General features: G+C 37.5%; 1 protein-coding gene across 5 annotated transcripts in view; it reads right to left on the reverse strand.

The window, feature by feature from the left end:
* The window catches only part of SCFD2 (sec1 family domain containing 2), a 413,781-nt gene that overhangs the window by 247,852 nt on the left and 140,978 nt on the right, over positions 1-24,951 (reverse strand). The window lies entirely within an intron of this gene.

A 24,951-nucleotide genomic window follows, 5' to 3' on the forward strand; every position in this document is an offset into this window, starting at 1 on the left:
AAGATAATACTATTTTCTCCCTCTTTTGAAAATGCACTAGTGTCTACGGCCATACCAGCCTGAACGCACCCGATCTCGTCTGATCTCGGAAGCTAAGCAGGGTCGGGCCTGGTTAGTACTTGGATGAAAATGCACTAGTATAGTTCAGAAAGTAAACATCTCATTTCCTGAAAGGCACAGGATGACAGGGTATAATTTAAGCCTCACCGTACCCCTTAACTGTAGTGAGGCATTTGACCATTTTGGGGCCTCAAGTTCTTGGTAAAAAGGAGGATAATACCACATACCTCACCTCAGATTTTTAGCTCATACCTCAGAACAAATGAGATGGCCACTTTATAATCTATAAAGTAGTCTATATTTGCTCTACTATTATATTTATTACTACTTTATTACCTTCCTCTCCAAAACTATGCTTCTATTTAGAAGAAAGCCTGGCATACCAGATATATTTATATACTTCCAAAGATTCAGCTGCCCCTGAGAGTTGGCCACATGCTTAATGAAGGTCTAGGCCACTGCTGCGCTGCTTCATCCCCATGCTGCCAACGTCCCTGGGGACAATGGTGACATGCCTCCATCATATCCACCACAGTGGAAAACACACCAGCAACATGCCTAGGTCCAACCAACTAGTCTCACGAAGACTCTTGACTTTTCTCATGTTCTTCTATAGGACCCAGAGAACATCACCTGTTAGGGTAGTATCACCTCTTACAATAAACTTTAAGGCCAATGAAAGGCAGGGAGACTGTTAAGAAGGTAGATAAATTCTTAGCCCACCTTCTCCCATAGGAACGATTCCAGGTAGCATTAGTGTTATATAAAGTCGTTCCAGAGTTATCTCCCATGACTGAGCAACCACCTGTGTTTTGTAAGAGGCCATGGCCAGCTCGTAATGTGTCCCCTGGTATTTGCTTTTCTTCCTTCCTTCCTTAATCCCTGTCACCCAATTACTACTTCCTTCCTTGACTCATTTTCCCTTTCCCTCACTCTTGTTGCTCTCAGATTCCACCTCCTTCCCTTTTAAAGGAATTAGGTCAATTTTGCCTTAAACTCTGTTTCCTAGGAAAACAGAGCAAAGATTATTCAAGAGGTCACAAAGAACAATTAGGGAAGGAGAAGGGTCTTGGTATCACTCAGCTGTTTGAGCGTTTATGTGTTGTTACTACAGGTATATACACTTGCAAAATTGGGGGGATAAAAGTTCTGAAGAAAGGGGAAATCTCTGCCTGTGCTTATGTAATCCATGAAAAACAATCACTAAGCAGTGTGATGAGAAAAAGAATCTAATTATTACTCTAAGGCTGATGGAGTTTTAGTCCCTGTGAGCTATGGAGCACAATGACGTCTACATACCCTCCACTGACCTGCACAGCCCTATGTGACCACCTGCCTCCCTCTCTGGTTTTATCAAGGAATCCTTCCCACCTGTCCCCCTCCCTTCCTTCGGCTCTCTCCATCCACACTGATCACCCCATGCCATTCTGTGTCGGGGGCCTGTGCACTTGCAGTTATTCCCAGTGCTCCAAATGTTCCTTTTTTTAGGACTTCCCATGATGGAAGTTCACTGAGCTGATGTCACATCATTTGGGTTTCAGCTCAGCTGTCCACTTCTCAGAGCTTTCTTTCTGTCCCATTTTAGTGCTAGTTACTCTTTAAGCCATGATGTTATATTCACAGCTTTTATCACTAGCTAAAAAATTTGCTTAATTACTTACTGCAAAGGTAAATAAAAATAAGCTTGTTAGGTAAATGAATAAACTCCTTTCAAGAGTCAGATCCGTCTGTGAGCACTGTGAGTGGAAGAATTAGCATTGGACAAGTGCCATCTTGTGCCCTCCTTAATGCCTGTTACCCAGTTACTACTTCCTTCCAACAAGTGTACTTGTTGCCCCAAGAAATGACAGTGATTAGACTAGACCTGCACTGGCCAATACGGTACCTGTTAGCCCCATATCGCTGATTAATACTTAAAATGTGACTAGTCCAAATGGAGCTGTGTTCTACATGTAAAACAAAGGCAATATTTTGAAGACATAATGCAAAAAAAATAACTCATTGATAATTTTTATTGCATCTTCTTAAAATATTTTTTCCTCTTTTTAATTATATATATTTTTTATTGGAATTCAATTTGCCAAAATATAGTATAGCACCCAGTGCTCATTTCGTCAAGTGCCCCCTCAGTGCCTGTCACCCAGTCACCCATCCCCCCGCCCACCTCCCCTGCCATTTCCCCTTGCATCCTATTGAAATAATAATATCTTGGATATTTTAGATATATTTGGTAAAATAAAATATTTTGCTACCAGTATTTCACTCATTCCCTTTTATCTTTTAACTATTAACAAATGTAAGATAATATATGTGGCTTACATTGTAGCTCACATTATATTTCTGTTGGATAGTTCTGCTCCAGGCTTAGTAATTTCACCAAACTCCAAGTTTAAAACCTCACTGAATTAGATATAAATGCATTTTCACATCTCATTTTAATTCCTAATGGCGAAATATTATTATCTCTATTTTACTGGTAAGGAAACTAAGGTTTAGAGATGGAGTAAATTGCCCAGAATAGAAAAGACCGTTCAGACCACAGAATAATGAGATGTCCAGGTCCTGATCTCCAGAATTTATGACTATGTCATTCCTCATGGCAAGAGAAATTTGAGATGGGGAGATTATCCTGGATTATTCATGTTGGCCCAATGTAGTCACAAAGGTTCTTACAAGAGGGAGGCAAAAGGGTCAAAGTTAGAGAAAACATATGACAAGAGGAGCAGAGGTTGGAGTAATGTGCTTTCAAGATGGAGAAAGGGGCCATGAACCAAGGAATGTAGGCAGCCTTTAAAAGCTGGAAAAGGGGCACCTGGGTGGCTCAGTGGTTGAGCGTCTGCCTTTGGCTCAGGTCGCGATTCTGGGGTTCTGGGATCGAGTCCCACGTCAGTCTCCTTGCAGGGAGCCTGCTTCTCCCTCTGCCTCTGTCTAAAATGAATGAATAAACAAATAAAAGCTGGAAAAGGTAAGGAAATGTTTTCTTTCCTAGAGCCTTCAGAAAGAACATAGCCTTGCCAACACCTTCATTTTGGCTCTTCAAGACACATTTTCAACCTCCAGAACTGTAGGATAATCAATTTTTATTGTTTAAAGCCAGTAACTTTGTGCTAATTTGCTATAGCAGCCATAGGAAACTGACACAGAATATAATCACCAATGTAGAGTCAGGGATTTAGAATCTGATGAGCATGAGATTGCAACCATGGTTCAGGACGAATAGTCAAAACAATAATAATGATCATAATTATGATTTTAGTATATAAATTTATCCCCAAATCAAATGAGACTTTCCTAATGAGCCTATTTAACAATAAAAAATTAAGTACTTTTGGGGCGGCTTGGTGGCTCAGGGGGTTAAGTGTTCCACTCTTGATATCAGCTCAGGTCATAACCTCAGGGTCATGAGATGGAGCCCCAACTTGGGCTCCATACTGGGCATACAGCCTACTTAAGATTCTTTCTATTCCTCTCCCCCTCCACTTCCTTCTCTCTCTCTCTCTCTCTCTTAAAAAAATAAATAAAAAAAAATTTTTTAGAAGGTTTATGTGATTTTTTTAAGGACTATTTTTTAAGAGCAGTTTTAGGTTTGCAATAAAATTGGGAAGATGGTACGGAGATTTCTCATATACTCCCTGCCCCCACACATGAATAGCCTCCCCCATTATCAATATCACTTATAAGTCTGGCACTTTCTTTTACCAAGAATCACCCAAAGCCCATAGTTTACTTTAGGGTTCACTTACGGTGTTGTACATTCTATGGGTTTGGATGAAACTATAATGATATGTATCCATCATTATGATATACAGAGTATTTTCAGTGTCTTAAAAATCACTGTTCTCCACCTATTCATCTCTGCCCCAACTCCCTACTCTGGCAACCAGTGATCTTTTTATTGTCTCCATAATTAGTCTTGTCCACAATGTCATATAAATGGAATCATATAGTACACAGTTTTTTCAGACTGCCTTCTTTCACATAGGAATATGCATTTAGGATTCCTCATGGTTTTTCATGGTTTGATAGCTCTTTTTAGCACTGAATAATATTCCATTGTCTGGATGTACCACGGTTTATTTATCTATTCACCTACTGAAGGAAATCTTGGTTGCTTCCAAGTTTTGGCAACTGTGAATAGAACTACAATGAACATTCATGTGCAGATTTTTGCGTGGACATTAATTTTCAACTTCTTTGGGTAAATACCAAGGAACATAATTTCTGAATGGTATGGCAAGAATAGGGCTAGTTTTCTAAGAGACTGCTAAACATTTTTTCAAAATGACTATGCCATTTTTCATTACCACCAATGATACGTAAAAGTTCCTATTGCCCCACATCCTCACCAGCATTTGGTGCTATCGTTCCAGATTTGGGCCATTCTAACAGGTGTGCAGTAACTATTTTAATTCTCAGTTCCCTGATGATATTTAATGTAGAGCATTTTCTTATATGCTTATATGCCATCTGGGTATCTTATTTGGTGAGGTGTCTTTGGCCCATTTTCATACTACTGAATTTTAAGAGGTTTTTTATTTTATGTGTTTTGAATAATAATCCTTTATCAAGGGCACCTGGGTGGCTTAATCAGTTAAGCATCTGCCTTCAGCTCAGGTTGTGGTCTTAGAGTCCTGGGATTGAACCCTGGGTCAGGCTCCCTGCTCAGTGGGGAGTCTGCTTCTTCCTCTGCCCTTCCACCCCACTCATGCTCTCTCGCTCTCTCAGTCTCTCAAATAAATAAATAAATAAAATCTTTTTTAAAAACCCTTTATCAGATGCGTCTTTTGCAAATATTTTCTCACAGTCTGTGACTTGTCTGTTAATTCTTTTGATACGGTCTTTCACAGAGAATTACTTAATTTTAATTACATATAGCTTATCAATTATTTCTTTCATGGATCATTTCTTTGATGATGTATCTAAAATGTCATCACCATCCCAACATCATCTAGGTTTTCTCCTATTTCATCTTCCAGGAGTTTTATAGTTTTACAGTTTATATTTACATCTATGATCTATTTCATGTTAATTTTTGTGAAGGGTGTAAAGTCTACATCCAGATTTGTGTATGTGTGGGTAGAATGTCCAGTTGTTATAGCACTATTTGAAAAGAATACCTTTACTGTGTTGTCATTGTTTCTTTGTCAAAGATCAGCAGACTATATTTATGGATTTTTTTTTTCTGGTCTCTCTATTCTGTTCTATTGATCTATTTTTTCACCAAAACCACACATCTTAATTATTATAGCTTTATAGTAAGACTTGAAGTCAGGTAGCATCAGTCTTCTAACCTCATTCTTTGCCTTCAATATTGTGTTGGCTAATCTGGATCTTTTGTCTTTCTATATACATTTTAGAATCATTTGTTGATATCCATAAAATAACTTCCTGGGATTTTGATTAGGATTACATTGAATCTATGGATCAATTTGGGAAAAACTTACATCTTAACAGTCTTCTTATAAAAGGACAATATCTCTTCATTCATTTAGCTCTTTCTTAATTTAATTCATCAGCTTGTATATATTTTATTAGATTTATACCTAAGTATTTCATTTTGGGGGGTGGTGATGCAAATAGTATTGTGTTTTTAATTTCAAACTCCACTTGTTCACTTTTACTATATAGGAAATTAACTGACTTTTGTATACTAACTTTGCATTCTACAACCTTGCTATAATTGCTTATTAGTTCCAGGAGTGTTTTTGTCAATTATTTCTGATTTTCTACACAGATAATCATGTCATCTGTAAACAATGACAGTTTTATATCTTCCTTCTCAATTTGTATGCCTTTAGTTTTCTTTTCTTGTCTTATTGCATTAGCAAGGACTTTTGGTACAGTGTTAAAAAGGAATAGTGAGAAGGGGCATTTTTGCCTTGTACCTGATCTTAGCGGGAAAGCCTCAAGTTTCTCACCATTAAGTATGATGTTAGCATAGGATTTTTGTTCAATAGTCTTTATCAAGTTGAGAAAGTTCCCCTCTTTTCTTAGTTTACTGAGAGTTTTTTTTTTCATGAATATGTATTCGATTTTATCAGCGGCTTTTCTGTATTTACTGATATGATCATATAATTGAAAATCTGTTGATATGATGGATTACAATAATTGATTTTCAAATGCTGTATCAGTCTTGCTTATCTAGGATAAATCCAACTTGGTCATGGTGTGTAATTTATACATTTTTGGGTTATATTTTCTAATAATATTTTGCTGAGGATTTTTGTATCTATGTTCACAAGAGATATTATTCTGTAGTTTTCTTGTAATATCTTTGTCTGGTTTTGTTATTAGGGTATTACTGGCCTCATAGAATGAGTTAAAATGCAGTCTTTCTGCTTCTATTCTCTGAAATAAGTTTCAGAGAATTGGTAAAATTTCTTTCTTCAGGGTTTGGTAGAATTCAGCCATCAAACCATCTAGGCATGGTGCTTTCTGTTTTGAAAGTTATTAATTATTGATTCAATTTCTTTAACAGGTATAGGCCTATTCAGATCATCTATTTTTTTCTTCTATGAATTTTGGTAGATTGTATCTTTCAAGGAATTGGTCCATTTCAATCTAGGTTATCAAATTTGTACGCACAAAGTTGTTTATAGTATTCCTTTATCATCCTTTTAATTTCCATGGAATCTGTAGTGATGTCTCTCCTTTCATTTCTGATATCAGTAATTTGTGTCCGATGTGTTTTTGCTTAGCCTGGCTACAGCCTTATCATTTTTATTGATCTTTTCAAGGAACCAGCTTTGGTTTCATTGATTTTTCTCTATTGCTTTCTTATTTTTAACTTCATTGGATTTTACTCTCATTATTACTTCTTTTCTTCTGCTTACTTCAGATTTAATTTGCTCTTCTTTTTCTAGTTTTCTAAAATGGAAATTAGATTATTAATCTTGGATCTTTCTTCTTTTCTAGTATATGCCTAAAATGCCATAAATTCCTTCTAAGCCTTGCTTTTGCTGCATCTCACAAGTTTTAATAAGTTGTGCTTTATCTTGAGATTTCTTCTTTACCCCATGTTAAAAGAAAACCATATTATTTCTAAATAACCCATGAGTTATTTAGAAATATGTTCTTTACTCTCTATGTATTTGGGGATTTTCCAATTATCTTTCTGTTAGTGAATTTGAGCTTTACTCCACTGTGGTTTGAAAGTAGACATTATATGATTTCTATTCTTTTAAATTTATTAAGATATATTTATGGCCCAGATTGTGGTCTAACACTTACATGTGTGAATTTTCCATATAAGCTTAAGAAAAATGTGTATTTTGCTATTGTTGGATAAAGTAGTCTACAGATGTCAATTATATCCTGTTGATTGATGGTATTGCAGAGTTCAACTATATTCTTACTGACTTCCTGCCAGCTGGATCTGTCCATTTCTGAGAGAAGGGTGTTGAAGTCTCCAACTATGATAGTGGATTCATATATTTCTCCGTCCAGTTCTATCAGTTTTGCCTTAAGTAGTTTAATACTCTACTGTTAACACATACACATTAAGAATTGTTGTTTTCAAAAAAAAAAGAATTGTTGTTTTCTTAGAGAATTGACCCCTCTATCATGATATAATCACCTTTATGACTGATAATGTCCCTTACTCTGAATTCTGCTGTCTGAAATTAATATAACTACTGCTACTTTCTTTTGATTAGTGTTAGCAATGATATATTTTTTCTGCCCACTTATTTTAATCTATATGGTCTTTATCCTTAAATTTGGCTTTTTGTAAAAACACATAGTTGAGTCATATTTTTTTATTCACTCTGACAATTTTTCTTAATTGATGCATTAAGATCATTAACACTCAAAGCGATACTATATTCATTACTGTTTTCTATTTGTTGTCTTTCTTCTTTGTTCATATTTCATCTTCCAATTTTATCTGCCATTTGTGCTCCAAAGCACAATTAAAATTGGACATTTTACAGGATTCAGTTTTTCTCTTATTAGCATATCAGTTATTCTTCTCTTTTAACTTTTTTTAGTGATTGTCTTAGAGTTTGCAATATAAATTTACAACTAATACAAGTCCACTTTCAAGTAGCACTATACCACTTCACGAGTAGTATGAGTACCTTATAATAACAAAATACCTAATTCTTCTCTTTTTTCCCTCCCATTACTTATATCATTGCCATTATTCATCTCACTTATATGTAAGCATACCTAAACATAATTATGCATAAGTATACATAATTTAATATAGTGTTACCATTATTTTGAGTAAACTGTTGCTTCTTACATCAATTAAGAAAAAATGTAAGTTTTTATTTTACCTTGACTTATTTCTTCTTTAAACTTTCCTTTACAGAACTGACTTTCTGATCTATATTATTTTCCTTCTCTCTAAACAACTTCTTTTATTATTTCTTGCAAGGGAGTCTACAGACAACAAATTCCCTTCGTTTTTGTTTGTCTGAAAAAATCTTTACTTCTCTTTCACTTTTGAAGGAAAATTTCACAGGCTTACAGAATTCTAAGTTGATGGGCCTTTTTCTCTCAACACTTTAAATATTTCATTCCATTCACTTCTTGTTTGTGTGGTTTCTGAGGAAAACTTGGATAGAATTCTTCTCTTTATTCCCCTACAGGTAAGCTGTATTTCCCCCTGTGGCTTTTTTCAGGATTTTATTTCTTTATCTTCAATTTTCTATAATTTTAAAATGATACGCCCAGGATTTTTGTTTTTGTTTTGGCATTTATCCTGCTTGGTGATCTCTGACCTTCCTGGATCTGTGGCTTGGTGGCAGACATTAATTTGGGGAAATTCTCAGTCATTACTGTTTCAAATATTTCTTCTGTTCTTTTCTCTTTTGCTTCTCCCTCTGATATTCCAATTGCACATATTTTACCCTTTGTAGTTATACCACAATCCTTCGATATTCTCTTCTGGTTTTTTTTTTTGGGGGGGGGGGGTTAATTTTTTCTCTTCATTTTCCAGTTTTCAAGAATTCTTTTGATATAGCCTCTAGCTCAGATATTCTTTCCTCAGTCATGTCCAGACTACTAGTAATCCTATCAAAAGAATTCTTTGTTTTTGTTACAGTATTTTTTAATCTCTGGCATTTTAGAATTTCCATCTCTCTGCTTACACTGCCTATCTGTTCTTATAATGCTATCTACTTTATCCATTAGAGTCCTTAGCTTATTAATCATAGTTGTCTTAAGTTCCTTTTCCTTTTTTCAAGATTTTATTTATTTATTCATGAGAGACACAGAGAGAGGCAGAGACATAGGCAGAGAGAGAAGCTGGCTCCCCAAAGGGAGCCTGATTTGGGACTCGATCCCAAGACCCCGAGTCCCAGGACCCTGGGGTCATGACCTGAGCCAAAGGCAGATGCTCAACCACTGAGCCATGCAGGTGTCCCAGTTGTTTTAAATTCCTGATCTGAAAATTCCAACATCCCTGCCATGTCTGGTTCTGATGCTTGCTCTACCTCTTCAAATTGTGTTTTGGCATGCCTTATAATTTTTTTGATAGCCTGATACAAAGTACTAGATACAAAGAACTGCTATAAATTGATCTTTAATAACGTGGTAGCGCAGTGTGGGGTTTGGAGAAGCATTCTATAATCCAATGATTAGGTCTCAGGATTTCAGTGAGCCTGTGAGTCTGAACTGTAAATTTCACAAGTGTTTCTCAGGATTTTTTTCTCCTCTTTTAGTTGAGACAGGATAGCGGCAGTGGGCTGGAATTATGTATTTCATTCTCCAGGTCAGTTAGGCTCTGATCGTACCCCAGCAGGTTAGGCTCTGGTTAACTAGTTTCCCCTGAGGTTAGGCCTTGCTGAGAAGAGAGTGCTCTGGCATATTTCAAAATAGTTCGTTTTCCCTCTCAGAAGCCTAAGGGGGTTTTCCCCCTGTATTTGCTGTGTGAAGGTAGTCAAGTTCACCTGGAGGTGAATCTCGCAATACTGTGCCCCGCCCCCCCGCCTGGGTCCCCCTGGAGTTCTTAATTCTCAGAGTTGTTTGCACTGAGCCTCCAGCAATTCATCAATTACAGTTCAAGTTTCCCTACCTGGACTGGTTCTTGTGGCAATTTCCACTATGAGTCTCTGTTCTAAAAAGCTGGGACCCCCTTGTATTTGTCTTTCTGTCTCTTCAATCTTGGGGACACAGTTTGCCCTGTGTTCTCTCCTCTCTTGTGGATCCAAGAAGAGCTGATTTTTTCAGTCTGTTCAGCTTCTTACTTGTTTGGACAGAGTGGCAATTTCCCAGTTTCTTACTTATGAATACAGAAACTGGAAGTCTGTTTGTGTGATTTTTATTATCCTTATCGCAAACTATAATTTAAAAGAGCCCACATGATACTCTAAGGAATGCTTTTAAATGCTGAGCAACTCATTCATTGGGGATACTCAATTAATATTGTTACCTTTGTGCCATCCAAGGCTACATGGAAAAGCAGAAAGACAGAGATATTTAGTCACACAGACATGGTTGCAAATTCCTGCTTTGCCACATGCTGACTAAGTGAACTTGTAGAAGCTGTGTTAACTTACACAAACTACAACAGCCACATCTGGAAAATAAGACCTACTTGCAGAATTATTTTAAAGATTAATAGTAAACTATATGAAACTAGTGCTCAGCAAATGAAATCTATTGTTATTCCTCTAAGTCCATCTCAGGGTCTCTATTCTCATTGTTCTTTCTGCCTGGAACACATTTTCCTCAGATATCCATATGGCTGACCCCACACTGATTTCAGGTGTTTACTTCTCAGAGAGAACTAACCTAACAAAATTTAACAGTTCTCACCTAATCCCAACTCACCCTATCCTTCTCAGTTTTATATTTCTCAACAGAACTTTTCACTGCATGTTCACTACATTTTTTAAAATCGATTTACTTTGTTTACTGTCTGTCTCACCTCACTAAAATGCTCAGTGAGGTTAGGATCGTTGTCTGTTTTATTCATTGCTCTGTCCCTAGTGTCTAGAACATATGTCATACATAGTAGGAACTCAATATTTGCTGAATAGATGAATGACTGAATCAATGAAGTCTCTGAAATAATGACTCCTGACACAATATGATTTTCTCCAACTCAACTTTTCTCAGATGTACTTTTTAAAAATTGTAACAAAATATCCACGACACAAAATTAACATTTTTAACTGTACAGCTGAAAACATTAAATACATGCACACTGTTGGGCAACCGTCACCACTATCCATCACCAGAACTTTTCCATCTTTCCAAACTGAAACTATACCCTTTAAACAATACCTCTCCCTTCCTCTGACCCAAGCCCTACTTTGTCTTTATGAATTTGACTACTTTATATACCTCACAGAGCTGAAATCCAATGCGTGTCCTTTTGTGTCTGTCTTACTTCACTTAGTATAGAGTCTTAGTCCATGCTGTAGCATGTGTCAGAATTTCCTTCCTCTTTGAGGTTGGGTAATATTCCATGGCAAGTACATACCACATTTAAAAATATGTTCATCTGTTGATAGACATTTCAGTTGCTTCCACCTTTTGGTGAGTGTGAATAATACCACTAGGAACCCTGGTGTATCAGATGCACTTTTCATTAGCAAGTAAAGCAGGATGAGGAAGTCAATTAGAAGTCAACACGCCAATACTTTTTTTGCCTTAGTAGCAAAAAGAAAAAAATCTGTGAAGCAAACTAAGCTACTTAAGAACAGAAACTATTAATTTTGCATTGGTAATGGCTGATATACCTTTCCCCTTCAAGCTTCTGAAACAGGCCTATTCTATGTCAAGGTACACAGAATGGTATGAAAGCTAAAGGACATAATGGAAAGAGAAAAATTTTTCAAGTCATAAGAAAATAAACTGAGACCAAAATAAAGTCATTGTTTAACTTAAAAAAGGCAAAACTTCTAAAAATAAAATAAAAAAGAATTATGGCAACCTGGGGTGAAGCAACATATTTTCCCCACTCCTGCTGCAAATAGTGGCAATATGAACACAAGGAACAAGGTGGAGCCCATTCACAACAAGGGCAGTCAGCAATCAAGATCTGGCTTGTAGATGCTGGAAGGACCAGAGATCATATTCTAAGAAACAGAAAATGCTGTAATATCAAAGATGGTCCCTCCTACAGCTGCCCATAATACTTTGTATCCTCTTCTACATTAGAGCTTAGCCCACAGCCCACTGCACTATAATTATTCATGCACACAACTTTCCTCTTTGACTTCCATGTCCAAGGTCCATGTTTCATGTATGTGTACGTTACCATTTAATGGTAACTGATCCAGCAGAACTTGAAGAATGATGAGAAAGGCAAAACTAACTTACAGAAAATCATTCAAACATTCAGCAGGAACACTGATATGATCAAAGTATAAACAACAGGTCAAGAAATTCCACCCCTGAAACAGTCTCATTTCAAGATATCCAGCTGACCAGTTGCTCCCAGGCATTTCTAAATGCTACTTTATGAGCTAGTCCCTATCTGTAATCTTGTAAATGAACTGACACTTGATTTGAGTGTTTCTTTTATTTAAAAATTATGTAAAAATACCTGTTAACCTAGCATAAAGACAATGCCAAAAGGTAAGATTTTTCATTGACTATACTGTCCACCCAAATCAAGAGGAGAGAAGAGTTCTTTCTTCATATGGGACTAATCTGTAACTTACAAGTCTCCCCCACGTGAAAGTGCCTCAATACGGACACTTGGGTGGCTCAATGGTTGGGCATCTGCCTTTGGCTCAGGGTGTGATCCCGGAGTCCGGGGATTGAGTCCCACATCCAGCTCCCCTCGAGGAGCCTGCTTCTCCCTCTGCCTGTGCCTCTGCCTCTCTCTGTGTCTCTCATGAATAAATGAAATCTTTAAAAAAAAAAGTGCTTCAATATTCAAATTTCTCAGGATTAATTATCTCATATGTTTTATTTTCTTAACAATACAGATTATTGGTGGGCCAAAATTAGAAGTGTATTATAGTGTCTTGGAGTAACACTAGGCTAAATACTATGATAGGCCCTCTTGCTACAATAATACATATGTGCAATACAATCACATATAAATGACAGAAAGACTTTCTCTTTAATTCATTCTTGGCTTATAAGAAAGTATGCAAAACCTGTACAGACAACAACACTAAAACACAAATCAACCAGTGAGCTGAAACGAGACTCTAGATAACAAGCCAAGAGAAAGCTGCTGTTGCCTTGGCAACACCATTGGCTTCTGTGTAGGAATCTGAATATTTGGCCTTGGGAACCCTTCAAGGTGGGAGAGTTAAACTTGCAACTTTTATATTAATTCAGGACATTGAAGTGAGCTAAACCAGTCATAGATTGGCAGTATCCCTAGTAACCCCTAGCTCTAGTGGAAGAGCCTAGCCAAATTATCTCTGAAAGAACATATTCCTCCTTTATTATACCTGGAGAGTAACAAAAGATTAATTTACCAGATATGAGCTCACAACCAAAAACTACAAAACACACAAGAAAGCAAACAATGGATGAATCAGCAGACATGTTATTTAAACAGGTACAGATCCCAGTGACTTCAAGAGCGGAATTATCAATTAAGGAATATAAACTGATAATATATAAAATGTTCAAAGAAACAAAAGATGAAAATACTAAAGTGGGAATAGTAAACTATCTAAATAATCTTTTTTTTTTTTTTTTTTTTTTTTTTTTTATAAAAGGATAAGGGGCACCTGGGTGGCTCAGTTACTAAAGCATCCAACCCTTGATTTTGGCTCAGGTCATGATCTCAGGGTTATGAGATCAAACCCCATCCCATGCAGCCTGCTGGGGATTCTCTCTCTTCCTCTCCTTCTACCCCTCCCCACCTCCCTCCTCTCTTACAAAAAATAAAAACAGACTAAAACTGTTTTTAAAAGTGAAAAACACAGTACTTGAAAGTAAAAACTAAAATGCTCACTTCAAATACTAAAGATAAAAAGACGAAATAAAAAATAAATCTGAAGGTGTCGTCAAAAATACGGCAAAGAAAGAAAAGACAAAAATATGAAAAGAAGATTAAATGAGAAAGCCTAAGATATATTTAATTGGAGTCTGAGAATGAAAAAAAAAATAGAAAAGAGACAATACAGACAGTCCCCAACTTACAATGGTTCAACTTACTAATCATTTTTTTGACTTTACAAAACTGTAAAATTCATGCCCCTTCAGTAGAAACTATACTTTCAATTTTTATCATTTTCCTGGGCTAGTAATGTAAAGTAAAATACTTTCTTGTGATGCTGGGCAAGGACAGGGCATTGCAGCTCTCAATCGGTGACACTATCACAAGGATAAACAATCAATACGCCTACGGCCATTCTGTACCCACACAACCATTCTGTTTCTTACTTTCAGTACAATAGTCAATAAATTACATGGATATTCAACACTTTATTATAAAATGGGCTTTCTGTTAGAAGATTTTGCCCAACTATAGGCTAATTAAAGTGTTCTGAGCACATAGATAGGCTAGTGTAGGCTATGGTGTTTGGTGGGTTAGTTGTATGAAAATGAAAAGAAACCCGAAATTAGACATCATAACATTGTAATGAAATTGTAGAAAATACACACAGGTACATGCAAACACACACACACACACAGACACACACACACCTGAAAAGCAGCCAAAGAAAAATGGATCACATTCACAGGAATTATATTACAGTGACTACAGATGTCAATAGTAACAGTAAAAGCTGGATATAGTAGAACAAAAAATATTGTTAAAGTCCTGAGTACCAGTCATCTTTGTGCACTTAGCTTCTATCATTTTGCCAAGTACCTCCTAATGTGTTTCGAAAATGCTGGTTTAATAAATCAACTCTATTTTCCATCTCTACTCCAATTAAATGATTAGTCATTGAGAAGAATGAAACAGGACTCACAGTAATGAAATCTGAACTTGGCTTATTTCTTCGTTTTGTCAGAATCGTGGGGTGGGAAAATGCAACAATAAATTCACCACAAAGTGGAAAACATCTGCGAATGTGAAACAGCGAGTCCCTACACCCCCACGTCTCACCCCTGCTCTCAGTCAAAAGAAATGCTTTTTATTCAGCATAGTTGGTGTGGAATGATTTTGTGTATAATAAAGATTCCTATCATCATGCAAATGATGCTGCCCAGGCTGTGCAGCAGAGGTGACTGTTTCATATGTTTGCGACAGACCATTGTACCATACTGACTAGAAAAAGTCTCCTTATTCCACTCCCAGTTCAGTTTACTTTGGGGTTTCATATTCTGCTGACTGCAGATCAAACTTTCTTCCCTGTCAATGGCTGCATATATTTAGCTATCCCCAAAGAACTGCAAGGAAATTTGAACTGAAATTCAGGAACTTACAAGGTAACTGACAAATAGTAAAAACTTGAAATCACTTTTAGAGTTAATATACTTCCCACTTATGTAAAAAGCAAATATTATTAGTATAGAAATAAGTTTTATTTCTTACAACAAAGCCATGCAATGTGATATATTTTAGCTTGGTTTGAATTTTTGAGTTTCCTATCTTCAGGGACTAAGAAATTGGATGTGCAAATCCACTTGAGACAAATTTATAATATTTTCCAAATTATTCAAATATAACCTCCCAAAATCTTGCTAAATTTACATTTTCATTTGCGCATGGAGTGAGGCTAAATAATTGATTTAATCTGCAAGTAGTTCAGTGAGTTATATGATAACTATGTTCTTATGAAATCTTTCCATTTTCTTTAGCATTCATTTTTGATTGAAATTAACTCCAAAGTTGACTGAAATCCTACCACGAATCAGATTCACATTTGCTATTAGTGTGTTTTTCCAAAAAGAGTTTTTCTTCCCCCAAAAAGATCTAACATAAAAAAAAGAGCAATGACTTAGAAGAGTTTGGCATCTTTAAACTTGCCCCCCGTGGAATATTTCATCAGGCCACATGATTACAGGCCATGATAGTTTTAAATAACAAGCAAGAAAGACAACGGCCACTTCCAGTGACTTTGAATATGTAACTTTTTTTTTTAATTTTTATTTATTATTTATGATAGTCACACAGAGAGAGAGAGAGAGGCAGAGACACAGGCAGAGGGAGAAGCAGGCTCCATGCCCGACGTGGGATTCGATCCCGGGTCTCCAGGACCGCGCCCTGGGCCAAAGGCAGGCGCCAAATTGCTGCGCCACCCAGGGATCCCTGAATATGTAACTTGGTCTCTCTCTCATCTGTAAAATGGAAGCACCGCACAAGAGGCTTTCTGGGCTCCTGGTTCCAGCTTTACCATCCCACAGTACAAAGCCCCAGTTTCCTTAATTATTCACCAAGAATCCATCACCAAGGCTGTGAATTCATAACCATAGCGATGGTTTTCCACCCATTTCATTCTGTGCATTTCTCTACCCTCCAGATAATAGCCCGCATTCAATTATTCTTATCTATTCAAATTATATTTTTCCCTTTATTTTACAGAGCAGGCATATTAACTGGGAAAGAGTTCTCAATATGGAAGATAATAGTGGAATGCACGATAATAAAACTATCACTGAAGGCTTAGATTTAAATTACACAAATTAGAAACAAATGCACAAAATCTTCCAGAAGTCTACAACTTAAACCATAAATACACATATTTTATTAAGTCTGAGAACACTAGGTGGATTTTTAAATTAGAAATGCTTGAAGATACGGATAACAGCCAAAGGAAACTTATATTGGTGAACTGGTATATACCACATGGTTGAGATACTCCATGAATCACTCACTCTTTAAGCCTTCCGGAGCCCCCCAGAAGTGAATGGATGAGATGCCCTGGGGAGGAAATGGAACCCTTACCTTGGCCAGCAGGCCAGGGAGCCAGCACAGAAATGCTCTCTCCCCCACCACACCCTATATTGTCTCTGCTCCCCACCATAAGCTTAGAGGAGGGATCTGATTAGGGGAAAAGGAATGAGCGCCATGCTAAGTGAGTGGGCATCTGACGGACAAAGCTTTCTAGACCACTGGTCTGACTGCTCTGTGAGGAGGCTGCCAAGTGAGTGGATCAGATAGAAACTGTTTTCCAACATGTCAATACAAAGGAAATCAAATGTACTTCCTCCTCTTCTATTTCCCCTTCTCTTTTTGTTAGCTTTTCCTTCCTTCACCTTCTTTTCTTTGTCCATTCCTTCTTAACCTTCATTTAACAAATGTGTGTCTAGACACTATGTGCTAGATAGAAGAGACACATTGCTAAATGAACAACAAGCTTTGCATAGCTCAGAGTCTACTGGTGGATAACAACATAGGAGCAGACAATTACAATGTAGAGGGTTGGTCTGAAGAGAATAAATTCCTGGTGCTACAGTAGAATCCATTTGGGGTACTCAATCCAGAGTTGGGAGATCAAGTAAGGCTTCCCAGGAAAAGGGATGACCACACAAAATCTGTAGGAGAGACAGAGTGAACTAAGAGAGAGGAGAGGGAATTAAGAATTTCTTTTTTGGAAGTCAAAGGAAATTGAGCAAAAACAAAACAAAATAAAATCTTAAGACACGAAAGCTAACATTTAATGGAATTACAAGGAGAATGTGCCCAAATTTTGAGACTCATGAAATCTGTCTCCCTTACATTTTGGTTATTAGGATGAGGAAGGCTACCTAGTAGGTAGACGACAAGGCCTTTAAGAACAAAGTACTTGCTTCCATTTAGAAGTCGTATGTACTTCCATTTGTGAGAGTACCACAGGCTGTGTGCTTCTGGTTTTTTATTCACACAACACTGACACATACAACAGTTAATCTGAGCAAGCACAATAGTTGATCTCAGCAAAGACAATGACGTGGCCAATTCCATCAGCATTACCCAATGTAACAAATGCTTTTCAAAGATTATAAAATGTGCTAGGAAAAGTTTCTATTCCAAAGAAATGTTTCATCAAAATAATGTATTTCATTTCACGGACTTTCAGTACTATAACTAATAGGAGGAACCATTTTAGCAGACCTTATTTCTTATGCCTCAATATTTAATTTCCTCACTTCATTTGGCCACACGACCAACTCTTTAGCCTGGTATATAGTCACCCAGAAAAAAGACTATGTTTCCCAACCTCCCTTTCAACTAGGTACGGCCATGCAACCCACTAAACTCTGACAAGCAGGATGTTGAGCTGTGGTGACAGGTGGGTCACAATTTTAAAGGGAGCATGTTGTACTCATCACTTTCTCTCTGTCCCTAGCTTTGATCTGTGGAATAAGGAAATGATTGCAAGAGTTGAAGTAACTATATGAGACCACAAAATGAAAGTGTGGGCAGCAAAACAACCAAACTGAGGGTGCCTGGGCCCCCAGCATCAAGAAGCTGCTTTACTGGCCCTTGAACACTGATGGGAGTTTTTATATGAGAATGAATGAAATTTCTATCTTGCTTGTGTCTACTATATTTTCAAGTCTATTTACTATAGCAACCTAAGGTGTATCTTAACTACCTGAGCTGCTGTCTGTCCTGTGTGTCCCAAGGCTCTTCCAGATGGCTGGTGTGGTACCCCTACGCAAACTTTGGCAGCAGAGAACCTAAGTCATCAATGCCTCACTTGTGTACTTATTATTTGTTTCTTGACAAATGGCAATAGTGCTAAGTAGAAAGAACAACCTTTGTTATCATGAGTTCTTGCATGAGCTGGGGAACATTTTTCTTACTAGAGTATATCCTCGCCATCCATGAAACAATCTTTATAGTGGCCTTACGAAGTTAACTTTCCTGATAAGCAAGCATTCTTTTTATAGACGGATTTATTGTGATGAATTTGACCTGTGTCCTGCCAGAAATAAAAGCATTTAAGACAAATCAAATGAAATATAAAAATGCCTTCTCCAAACTGGAGTCAGTGAACCTTACCCATAGTTCGACTCTCACACACCACAGAGTAATAAGAGGGGAAAATATTCTTCACTTACTTCAGGACACAGGGGCTGACTCGATGGAACTCACAGTGATAAAATGGAAATGAGAATCCTTTGCAATATAAAGTTTAAGACAAGCCACTTATGCAGAAACCATATCAGAAAACATCTTATCTTATTCCATTAAGTGGTAGAGAACCACGGCAACCATGACCTAGAATAATATTTTATACTAGCAAACCAACAGCCCAGAAGATTTGTGATTCCTAGTATGACTAGGAAACATTTTAGAAATATTACATAAGCAATTCCCAAATACTTTGAATTATAATATATTATGTCTTTATTTTGTTGATTTCAGGAGGCACTTAATTAAGCAAAATGTTTTAACAAATTAAAAATAAGTTTTTGAGATTTTTAAAATTTTAGTTGAGAAAGGAGAAAATTTTCTACTGAGAAAGGAGAGGAAAAGCTTCCCAAGAAGATGCAAGGACTGTGCTAGACACTCTGGATATTAGGATGACAACATTATCCCCAACCTCTTATAGGTCAAAGTCTAATAGGGGGACAGAGCTAGACCCTTAAATCCAACCACAAAGTAGTGCGGTACTTGTCCTAATAGTTGTCAATATAAGGTGCTCTGTGGGAGCACAGAGTCAGGGATCATTTCTGTCTAGACAGAAAACTGGAAATATTCACGGAGGTGTTGACATGAAGGGTAAGCTTTTATACATGGCATCCTGAAGAATGAAGGATTAGTACTGCGAGGCCACAGGAGAGGTTCTCAACCTGAATGATACTGTCCCTCGAGGGGGCATCTGAAAACAGGAGTGGGTGTTTTGGGCTGACACAGTAACAGGGGAGCAGGCATATAGTATAGGAAGTGGGAAAGGGGACCAGGGGCACTAAATAACCTTCAGCGCCCAAGGCACTTGTGCCCAACAAAGAATGTGCAATCCAGAATGTCAACTGCCTCTCTACTAGAGGACAAAGGAGGTAAAGTTATGTGGTAAGAGAAAAGATTACAAAGATGAAAGTATCTTCAAGATGGCCTTTATAATTATTCCTCCTTTTTTTCCTAACAGGCTTTACTTCAGGGTAGTACTACATGGTTGTACACTCTACACCTAAGGGGACACAGCTAAAATCATAAACATCATGGATTTGTATACTAATTCTGACAATTTCCCAGCAGAAGCAGTAGAGTGTCTGGAGGAAGAACAGCCTTTTCTCATTCCTATGAAAGTACCATTATGGGCTACTGGTAGTTCCAAGTTTTTCTCCCCAAATCTGCACATGTACAATGGCAAATAGTCCCAGTGAGGAAGGGAGTGATGGTTCTGAGAGCATGGGTAGAAAGGAAAGAGGAAGGGAGATGGTCTGGTTTTTCACTGGGTCCCACTCAAGTGTTCCGTAAATATTAAAGATACTGCAACAAGGCCTTGGTCCATCTACATTGAACTACTGCCTGTTGCCTGTCCTCAAGCCATAGGGACTGGCTTCTGTTCTCAAGGTAAGACAGAGACAAGCTTAGCAGTCATCATCTATTTGATTTAGTCCTGGTCCCACGGTTCAGACTCTACGGTGCTGCTCCCGTGATTCCATTCTGAGCTTCCAGTTTCTTGCTTCCTAACCTCTGATGGTGACTGCTGCTTGCTGGCAAGCCCTACCTCCAATCAGGAGAGTCCCTCAATCACCCAAATGACCCAAGCAAAGGTATCAAACATGTTTTTTAAAAACACCACTCACTGTCTGACTTAAATTTGAATTATTCCAGTATATTATTTTAAGCTATTGTTTTAATTACTAAGAGTAATAAAAGCACACAGGCATGCACATGCACACGTGCACACACACACATGCTCAGAACTGTTTGAAGATACTCAAATCTGTGATTGTAATCTGTAAGTGAGACCACCAGACTCCAAATGAAACAGAAGTCTAAGGTTAATTTGTAACAAATGAACAATTTTCAAAATAAAAGCATGATATATAAAAGTTAATAAAACTGGCTCCAAGTTAATTAAACTTATTTTTCTTTACAGGCAGCCTGCCGTCCTCCAAATGCAACATGAAGAGCTTTTGTGAAAGCACAGTAGAAGATCATGAAGCATACAAACCAGTAAACATACAACACACACACACACACAAAAATCAAGACGGATACTCTAATATATAAATAAACGTCTAGAAGGTAGGACTTATTCTATGGTCAGCATTTTCCAAGGTTTTGCTCAAGTCATAACGATGATGATTATGCTCAACATTGACTCTAGAGCCTTAATTGCATGCCAGACACTGTTCCACACTTTACATGTACTAACTCATTTGATCTTTACAACAGCACTATGAGATGGTTCTATGATCAGCCTTGTGTTATAGTTTGAGTCGTTCCCATCTTTCAAAGTCTGATTTAAATTTCCCTTCCTCCCAAGCCCTTCCTTAATTACTTCTTCCTTCTTCACCGATTCAAATTATTTTCTACCTCTCCCCCTCTCACTCTCTTGGTATCTCTCTTTTATAAGACTTATCATAGTTTACCTTAAAGTTTGTTATGTTTCTCCTTCTTTACATCACAGGCTCTAGAGAGATAGGTTTTGTCTTATTCACTCTTGTATTCCTACCTTAACTGAGATTCTTGCATAAAATACGCACCCAGCAAATGTTTGTTGAACTAACCTTGGCATTAACAGCAGAAGAAAGGAGAAGGGAATTTAGCGGTAGCTTTAAAAACAGAGTCCTGAATAAGAAAGCAATAAGCAATTATTCTCTGTGTCTGCAGATGAGAGAACAAAAGAGATCCAGAGATTATGGGATAAAAACAGATAAAGTAAATAACAGGTAAACATTAAACTATAATTATACTGAAAGAAAATACAGGTGAATGTTTACATAATCTTGAGAGGTAGAGGCATTTCTAAACATGACACCAAGAGCAAAATCAAGCAAGTGAGGAATTAGATAGATGGTCAAGAGAGCCAGCTCTGAGTCAGACTGCATGGGTCTAGTACCCAAGTCGCCATTGATGGAGTCAGTTTCTTCACTGTAAAATGGGGGTGATAATAACAATATTTGACTCATACAATTTGTGGGGGTAGACTGAATTAGATAATGACTATAGGTTCTTATGATACTGATACTATGTCTTCTATAAGTATTTAAAAATGAGACAAGGAATGAAAAATAATGATTGTATATGATGGATATCATAAATATATGATGAACTTTTTTACAAATTGACAAGAAGGTGAAAATCCCAGGTGAAAACTGGAAAGTAGAGTTGAACATTTCCCAAAATATGAATACAGACAATGAAATGAGCAAACGTGAAAAAACATCTGCCTTCATTGATTAGAAGGTGCTTGTTAAAATGAAATTTAAAAGTTGCACATTAAATTACCAATACTGATGATGGTATGGAGCACTGGGCATGCTCACAGAGCTTTGTGGAGAGTTTAAATTGTCACATTTCTAGAGGGTATTGTCAGGAAGCATCAAAAACCTTAAAATGCACAAACCTCTTGACCTAGGAAATTTTTATTTTTCTACCGAGGAAATGATCATATTGATACACACAAATACTGCAGCCTCATTCATGAGAGTGAAAAATGACATAACCCAGCGATTCAACAACAGAATGGTTAGTAAATTACAATACCTTTACAATGCTGTGAATACTGTCATCTCATGGAATATATTTAGTGCCATGAGTGAAAAATACAAATGACAGAACAACATTATTACATGATTCCATTTTCAACAAAAAGCAACAATAATAGGGTAAAAAGGATCTGAAAGGAAACGTACAAAACACTAACACTGATTCTCTCTACATAATTAACTTACACGTGGTTTCGGGACGCTGCAACATATTCTAATTTTTATGATAAACATATTTTTGTGATTAATAAAATAATAAAAATTATTTCTTCCAAAAGAAAAAATTATACAGAAGGACGCAGTCCTGCTCCAGTGCTCCAGATACCCCAACACTAGAACATGTCCTCAATGGTGGTATCATGCTCTCAGAAGAGGCAAAGGAGAATGAGCGCCAGCCCTCGGGTTCTATGGGTGTGCAAGCAGTTCAAGCAGCTCAGTGGAGTTCAATTAAATACCAAAGCAAATTAAAGGAAGATCATATGCTTAATGGTTGAATAGCAATGGAGAGACAAAAACAGAATAAAACTAAGCAGTACTGGATAAAGCTAAAACCTTAATCTCATGCTTACTCAGCAGCAGAAAGAAAAAACAAAAACAAACATTAATTATGGAAGATTTAGTGATCTGCATGGTTATAATTCTAGAAACACTTCCAGTGTGTGTTTATCTATGCTATAACTCATTGCTTTCTACAAATTTAAAGGTACCTCTTGGCTGATAATTCAAATGCTTGGTCATAGTTGAGGGAGAAAAAATCTGTTCAATCAGGTTGTAATAGGCAAAAGGAGAAAGCCCTCATGCTTCAACAATGGTGTTGTGTGTGGGTTTAAATGGCTTCCCAACTTCATAATAAGTCTAAGAAAGGTCCAACCTCATAATGAAGCCAGTTTGAATACAAATCCATCCGACTGCCACGGAAAAAAGGGAGTAGGCCCAGCACTGTGTTTCTAGACTGTACACTGATTAATTCTCACAACTATTACTGAACAAAGATCCCAAGAGTTAACAGTACAGCCATACAGTCACAGTATTACAGGGTTGAAAGCAGCCTATTGTCTTGTGACTCTTCAAAATCAAGAGAAAATAGGTGCAACTGAAGTTTCTTCATTTCATCTAACAAATATTTAATATAAAATTATTTAAAAAACAAAAAAAAATGGGACTAAGTGAGTAACTGCTTAAATTTCCATCCATTGTCTACCTCCAGATAGAGTCACTTGTTTTTTCCTGCCCAGCATCCACTCCCCTTCTCTGGTTAATAAAACCTAGTTTTCCTTTGAGGGATGACTGCTTACATTTTGGCTTATATGGGTGGAGTTGACCTCATTTGCTAATTTCAGGAACTGAAAGGTAACCCAGGAATGGTCATGCAATATATACATCCTCCCAGACAGAATGAATATTCAGCAGCCACATGGCCCAAGTCAGGTCCTTTGGGAGCAAAAGATCATCAGCTCTGAAAATTTCCTTTAAGTTCCTGGGAAGGAAGCACAGTTTTTCTTCTTTAGTTCCGTACTGAGAGGATATAAGCCTATTGCTGCTAGAAACATCGTTGCTATCGCTTGGGAAGAATCTACTTAAACATTAATAAAGAAAGGAGAAGAACCAAGAAACAGAAACTATTTTTAAGAGCTAGATCCAACCCTGCCTGAAACTGATCATCATCATTTAATTTAGAGTTTTGTCACATGAAACCAGAAAGGAGACAATAAATATGGTGAAAGGTTGGATGGCTGTCTACCTATCTTAGCTGGGGCTGCTTTAACAAAATACTGCGGACCGGCTGGTCTCGATGGCAGACATTTATTTCTTACAGTTCTGGAGGCTGGAAGTCTAAGGTCAGGGTGTTAGCATGGTCAGGGGATCGAGGGCAGGACCAAGGGTCTCCCCATTAATCAGCAGTCTCTTTCTACACCCTGGGTCAGACCCAAGGCAGTGGAGGGCTGCTGAACGATACTTAGAAGGTCTGGTCCTGGGTCCTGGCTTCAGTCTGAGTTGAGACAGAGAGGATCCCTTCCTTGCTGGCCCAGGTTTACCCAGTCTCACACTGCCCAGGGTGGCCTCATAGCTCTCAGTGCCCGATATGGGCCTGACAAGTGCCTGACACCCAGCCTGGTTCCTGACCTCTCATTACCTGGCTGGGAAAACCCAGCCCAGGTCAGGTAGGAAAACACTGCTGGGTTTTCCATCTAGATAGTAATAAACACCATTTTGACATTAAAACAAAAAAAAAAAAAGTAAGGGCTTTCTTCCTGGGTTGCAGACTTTTCTGGCTTCTTGCTGTGTCCTCACATGGTGTGAGATCTCTTATCATAAGGGTACTAATCCCAGAGGAAGGTATCACCATCATGATCTCATCCAAGCTTAATCACCTCCAAGACGCCCCACCTCCAAGTGCTATCACATTGGGGTAAAGCT

This window comes from Canis aureus, chromosome 14 (genome assembly GCF_053574225.1).
Source record: "Canis aureus isolate CA01 chromosome 14, VMU_Caureus_v.1.0, whole genome shotgun sequence".
NCBI lineage: Eukaryota > Metazoa > Chordata > Mammalia > Carnivora > Canidae > Canis > Canis aureus.